The following is a 7,282-nucleotide window of genomic DNA, read 5'->3' as shown; positions in this document are numbered from 1 at the left end:
GAAGAAGAAGAAGAAGAAGAAGAAGAAGAAGAAGAAGAAGAAGAAGAAGAAGAAGAAGAAGAAGAAGAAGAAGAAGAAGAAGAAGAAGAAAAGAAGGAGAAGGAGAAGAAGAAGGAGAAGAAGGAGAACAAGAACAAGAAGAAAAAGAAGAACAAGAAGAAGAACAAGAAAAAGAACAAGAAGAACAAGAAGAAGAGAGGGAGAGAGAGGGAGGGAGACAGAGAGGGAGGGAGTGAGAGAGGGAAAAAGGAGAGGGAGAGAAGAGGGGGAGGGGGAGAGAGGAGAGGAGCGGAGGGAAAGATATGAAGATAAACAGACAAACATCAACCATGCAGAAGAGCAGCACATTTGTATTCCTTTTAACCTTCCTTAAAATGAACGTTGGCATTTAGGTCATATTGTAATATTAAAGTTTACCTAAGGAATGGTGGGAACGCTAGGCTCCATTGACTATCAGGCCAGCAGAACAAAGTTCCAGGTCTCCTGGAATCACACCAGTACCCTAGTCTTTTTGTTTTGTTTTGTTTTGTTTTGTTTTGTTTTGTTTTGTTTTGTTTTGTTTTGTTTTGTTTTGTTTATCACGATTGCTTCTAGACAGTATAAGATGCATCTCCTTTATTGTCTACTCTTGCCTTCTCCCTTTCCCTCTCCCTGTCTTATTTCTCCTCCTCTCCCTCCTCCCCCTCTTCTTCCTCTTCCAATCAGTTGTCTCCTTAGCCAAGTGAAAATAGGAGCATGTGACAAAAAGGAACAGACATGGAAGAGATGTACCCCAAACTCCACCCTCCACACATACTACCTCATGTCCTAAAATGACACTGTTCCTGCCTGTGTGCTGCTTTGCTGGTGGCACGAACTTCAGTAGGTGTCTTTACTAACTTCCTTCAGCTTATAGAAGTTGTCAGTAGCTCTAGGTTTTAAATATTAACATTAAACATTAAAATATTAAAAATCTTCCTGTACCCATGAGCATGTGGGGAACTCGGAGGTTGAGGAGGTGGGGCAGGGGTGATGCAGAGCAGGGGAGATTGTGAGCTAAATGCATCCTATATGTGTATGAAATTACCAAAGAATTGAAAATGAGTGAAGAAACATTAAAGGGAAAACCAAAAACCAAAACTCTTTCAGGAAATTTCATCCAAATCAACTCTCTCCTTTCATTATTGAGACATTAATCAGGTTCTGCCTTAGTGATCAGGTACTGCAGAGCCACAAGACACCTTCAAGCACAATCTAGCTTATACTCTCCCTACTAGGCCAAAGAAAGAGAAATAAGCCAGACTACAGAGTCTCAGCACAGCCTTGCTGACTGTTTTCTGATTCCCAGTGTCACTTCCAAACTCCCCCTACCCCTGAATGCCTCTGTAGCCCCTACTCTGGCACCAGAACTTTCTTGGAGCCCCGCCCCTCCCCACCCCACCCCCAATCCTTTTTTCTGCTCTTGTTCCAAAGACCCCCAGAGGAGTCCCTCCTCTAGGTTCCTCCAATCCAAGTCCTCCCACAGCCAAGCTGGGAGCCAAGAGAACTGCAAGGGAGCTGGGGCTCCCTCCCCTCCTCTCTACACCCACTTTCCAACCCCTTTAAGCCCTCTACCGATCTCCACCTTTCCTGTCTCTCTGAACTCCTAGACATCCCCATGCCTTCCCCTTGATCCTGGCTCTAGAGGTCTCTTTTTCTGGCCTGATTGGGACACTGAGCCCCTCCTCTGTGCCAGAGCAGTTCCCACCCCTAGCCCAGCCGGCGCCGCCCTCGGCCCGCCCTTCCTGCACCGGGTCACCCCGGGACATCGGGCTCCCCTCCTCCTGGCAGAGGCGGGTGCCAAGGTCTGTCCTCTGCCGCACTCTCCTTCCCAGACCCTGAGCTGCAGGGAACTTCCTGCACCGACCTGCGAGGAGCCCCGCGGTGGAAACCACTGCCAATGCCCCCAGAGGACTCCAGAGATGCCCCAGATCCGTACCCCCACAGCCCTTCAGTCCCTGGGCCCCCAAGGACCCCGAGGTCTTGCAGACCCACAGCCATCCAGCAGCCTGCAGTATACCACTACCCTGCAGCAATATTGCAGCGCTGAAAACCCCTGTAAACAGGGCTGGCTTGACAAGAGTGAATGCTGTTCTGATCTCCTAGCCCAAAGGATCCCATCCCCAGTCAAACTCAACCAATACCCTCCAGTCCTAACCTCAATGACCTACCAAAGCAACCAGATCTCAGAGTAGAGCTGCAAGGCTAGTTTTGTTGTGTACTACTTTATATAAATAGACTCTAGGATGTGCTTGTGTTGTGTTTTGTTTGTTTTTTGTTTTGTTTCTGTTTTTGTTTTGTGTGTGTGTGTGTGTGTGTGTGTGTGTGTGTGAGAGAGAGAGAGAGAGAGAGAGAGAGAGAGAGAGAGAGAGAGAGAGTCTTACTGAGCTCAGAACACTGGCACCTTTTCCAGAGGTCCTGAGTTAAATTCCCAGCAACCACATGGTAGCTCATGACTACTATAATGAGATCTGGTGACCTCTTCTGACCTGCACACATGCAGGCAGAACACTGTATATGTTTTTTAAAAAGTCTTTGAACTCAGTGCCTATGTGCTGAGATGATCTGGAATGGCATTTCAGGTCTGCTTGCTAACTTACTGACAGGGACTCTTACGGTGGTTGCCTGCAGTTGAAGATGGCTGATTCTTATGCTCTAACGCATTTTTACATCAAGGGGCAGTTTCTAGCTTCCTAGCATATACAGATGTGCCAGAGTGAACAATCTACTGCACTTTTTGGTCACACTTCATTATCTCTGGATTGAACACCTTCGACCAGTTTCTGGGCCTCAGAAAAACTATGCTCAGCTTCCATGAACAGTCAAGGAGATTTCCAAAAAAGCTACCATTTATCTTTCATGTGCAAGTAACGCCAGGCCTTTGTGGAGTGCTTGCATAGTGGGAAGAGACACAGGACACCACAGCTGAGCTCTTATATAGAAAGAGTTCTATCAGAGTTCTTACCAGGTACCAAAGAAAGTATTTTAAACCAGTAGAGGAGGGCTTTTTAAATGGACTGGTCAAAGACAGTGCTTGCAGGGTAACTGCTGAATGCATGTCTCAAGACAAGCAGCAGTTGCAGACAGAGTTGCTGTAATGCTCTCCTGACATGTTTTTTTCTCCCATGGTACCAAGGAATAGACCTGGGGTTGGGAGAATTCCAAAGTCTTCAAGTTTTCAAGTTCAATGTGCAGGAGCAGGAACCTACCAGGAAAGCCCCGAAGGAGCACCGTCTCCACCAACCTCTGGCCTCTACATTATTCTCACTCAGTTTAATTAGAGCTCATCATATTTATGTCTGTTCCCTCAAACCTTGCCAATAACTTCATCATTTGAAAGTGTACTTATGATTCACTGATGAGGAAGCCTGCCCCAAGAGAACCAAAGGACCAGTCAAGGAAAGATCAAAGGGGTCTTTGGCAATCTGCACTGTCCTCCAGGTCCTGGGACTGAAAGTGCAATTGCCACAGCACCTCCTGCAGAGGGTGTAAATAACTCCAGCTGACAACCCAAGAGAGAGACACACAATGCCCTAAAGCCAAAAAGTAATTAGGGGAAGTTCAGATGCAAATGCAGAATTGAATAACTTTGAAACCTGGCATCTCAGATCAAGTTTTCCTGGGAAAAGACCCTATGATTAAGATTCCTGTGGGCTGGGCAAGGTGATAATCACAGCTTCCATGAGGCTGAGACTAGAGGATTATGGGTTTGTAGCCAGCTTTGAGTATTCAATGCAAGTTTGATCAATGTGAGATAGTAGAAAGACATCACCTCAAAATTAACTAATTAATTAATTACTTATAGAAAACCTATGCAGGAGACAAGAAAAATGAACAAGAATGTACATGTTGGGACTGGAGACTGGTTTAGCTTCTTCCACAAAGGATAGCAATGACATCACAGATAAACTTAGTTTGAAGCACTGGGGAAATTTTCAAACCCAATGTAGGTCATCTCAGCCAAGTCCCTGGAGGAAGTGGCATCGAGTCCCTAGCAGCCAACATACAAGATACAGCAGCATCTAGGATACCAGAGATCAGTTCACCCAGGATAGTTACATTGGCCAGGACCTTCCACTCCAGAACACTATGATTTCCCTCCTGACAATGGCCCTCAAATTTATCTGGGACTCTTCCAAATACAGGCAGAGTCACCTGCAGGGCTAGTAAGAGCTCAGATGCCTTGGCCCTGCCCCAGGGCTGACACTGCAGTAGGCTTACCTTGTTCATCTGGGGTAAAGCCTTTGAGATGCTGTCCCACAGAATCATTTCAGAACATTTTCCCTGTTCACAGGTGACATATAAAACTACACTTGCATATCTGTACCAGATTGTTCATTTTAATGAGGTTTTCTATGCAGCATGTCTCCATGACTATGTACCTGAAGCCATGTGAGAACCTGTTCGAGACAACTTGGATGTGCATTTCATGGTATCTCTTGGTGACCCGAAGAGTTCTATCCAACCAAAATGAAGATTAGAAACTCCTAATGTTTAAAGAAAATAAGGGCAGGATATTGAAGTAGTGTGTATTTTCCCCCTACCAAACACCCCAGTTCTGACTCATATGTGTGCTCCAACCTTATCCTGCTGAACAGCCAAGAGCCTTACATGCCATATCTAATCACGGGAGCTGTTTTGAAACTACTCATTCCTAACTAGCATTTGAAATGCATTTAACTGGCAGTGTGGAGAGCAAGGGAACCTCAAAGGCTAAGACAGATCCCTCCAAGACAGAGTTGTCAAGCCTTTATTACACATTGGTGCCTCTCTCTTCCCCCTACTCCTGGAAAATTCATTCCAGCGTATAACTGACAAAGCAGCCAAACACATTTCCTATTGCATATAGTTCTTTGCTGAAATGTTCATGTTTTTCTTAATACTCAAAATAATCGATAGAAGCATTTTTATCCTGAGAACAGAGAAATGACTATTAGATTTGGGTGTGCTAGTGCCTACCTTTAATCTCAGCTTCCTGAGAAGCCAGGCAGAAGGATCTTGAGTTCAAGGCCATCCTGCATTGTGGGTTAGAATGGTGTCCTATGTCTGGTCCAGGGTTAGGGACACTGGGTGAGGAGGAGGAGGAGGAGGAAAGTTTGACTTTTTGAACCCTATGCAGGAGGGTGTTGGGCTGTGAGAAGCTGCAGGACCCTGCTCTGGGCATGGAGAAGCACAGTCTGAGGTCCCTGCAGACCTGCTAAGGTCGGGCTTGCACTCTCTGACACCACAGATGCTGCTGGGTGCCAGGGAAGAGCCGGCTGGTTCTGGGGTTCTCAGGCCAGGGATGGCAGGTTCTAGCTCTTGCACACAGCAGATGCCCCCTGGATGTCATAGAAGAGCTTAGAACAGAGTTGAGGCCTGTGGGCAGGCTTTGGCCCTTTGGCCGGGGGCTGAAGGGAAAAGGGCGGCAGGGAGGAGCTCAGGCAGATTCCTGTGGGAAGGAGTCTTTGTCTGCTCAGGAGGGTTGCATGGTGTGTCTTGGTGGACATGCCTGGGAATGCAGAGAGGCCTCCCTTAGAAGCATGGCTCATTAGAGGAAGACCTGCTCCACTGCTTCAGCATGGCAGGTCCCGATGAGAAGAGGCAGTCCATGTATTTAAGTTGTTTGTTGTAGAAAGGCAGAGAGGGAGAAAGTAGAGAAGTGGAGAGAGGGAGGAAGGGAATTCAGAGAGATGGGGAGCAAGGGAGCAAGAGGCAAGAGTAAGAGAGGAAGGAGTTAAAGAGGAAGGAGGGGACAAGCAGCCCCTTCTATAGTGGGCCAGGCATATGGGGATGTTGCCAGGTAACTGTGGGGTGGAGTCCAGAAAGACTACCAAGAGCTTGGGACATTGCCCTATGTGACTGATGGCTACACATCTCTCTGCAGGGGGCTGTGGGAGGCTGTAGCTGGGACAGGAGCCAAGGACCCAAGGGGCATGGCCAAATACCTGCTGTCCCTTGCAGGCAATAAGTCACTTGCTAGGTCACTGGGGTTCAAAGTCTGCACTCTACCTGGGACCAGGCTGCCTGTGCACAGTTTAGCCACCCCATACTGCATAGCTTGACCATATCATAAATTAACTGACAGCTAATCTAGCCATACCTAATCTTAAAAGTCTTGACTGTCTGTGAAAATATAGGCCAAAAAAAGCTTCTTTGATACTGCAGTTCACCAGTGCTTGCATCTCAGTATAGCTGCACAATTTCACAAACAGTAAAGACTCCAAGCTCTGGTTTTGTAGATGGTACCAACATATAGCATCTTATACTGCAGATGATACACAGCTATACTATCTTGTACTGAAAATGACATCTAACTGTAGTGTTTGGCTTTATGGATAGTACCTACCTGTACCATCTAGATCTGTAGATGATACCCACCTATAACCTCTGGCCCTATAGAGGGTGCCCGTAACCGCTGGCTCTTTAGACAGTACTCACCTGTAGACTCTAGGACTGTAGGTGAGACCTATCTGTAGGATCAACAGAAAAGAGCTGCTACTGAAAGTGTTGTTTCTAATTTATTGAAAGATAACAACGACAAACTGTAAGATAAGGGACATATTCATATTAAAATAGTTTTCCAAAGTGAAAAAAAGAAGTCACTTACCAAAAAGAATGCATTGTTTACCCCTTTTCACAGATTGTTTTAATGTCTTGTTTAAAACTAAGACACCTGTGGTCTTGTAACTGCCCCTTCATGCCTAAATCTAGGTCTCAGTATAGCAAGGAAGTTCAGCTACACTGAAATGGAATTCAACTAGGAGCAGGAGAAAAATAAAAGGTAGCCATTTCTTAATAGTGAGAAAAGTTTCTGTTGTTTGGGGCTTTTAATCTTATTTCACTGGAAATTTTTGAAGTTTGGAAATGAAGGCTCTCTTCTGTGAAACTTTAAATCCTTCTACTTTGTGGCTAGTCCTGGGTACCATACAATCCCAAGATCCTCCTAGATGGTTGTGTTAGCTCTGGTTGTATAGAAATGTCCTAACCCGTAGGAAGAAGAAAAAAAATGAACCCTAAGAGACAAAACATAAGAGAAAATCCCAGGGGTAGTCATGTAACCTATTTATGTCCAATGCCCCCAAAAAGATGCAAGAGATGCTGGGAAATGTAGTCTACATTATGGGCTGACATTTGTTCAGCCAGAAAGTCTATGGTATAGTTTGAATATGAATTATCTGGGACAAATTTATATGCTACGTGATTGTTGGCTGTCTGGAGGATTTGGATTCTAAGATGTGGGACCTAGCTGTAGCGAGTAATTTTCTGGCAGTGGGTCCCTGTC

The sequence above is a fragment of the Mus caroli genome, unplaced genomic scaffold (assembly GCF_978045245.1).
Source record: "Mus caroli unplaced genomic scaffold, Mus_caroli_1 scaffold_12, whole genome shotgun sequence".
NCBI lineage: Eukaryota > Metazoa > Chordata > Mammalia > Rodentia > Muridae > Mus > Mus caroli.
The sequence above is the reverse complement of the archived record's forward strand: the minus strand, read 5'-3'. Positions refer to the sequence as shown.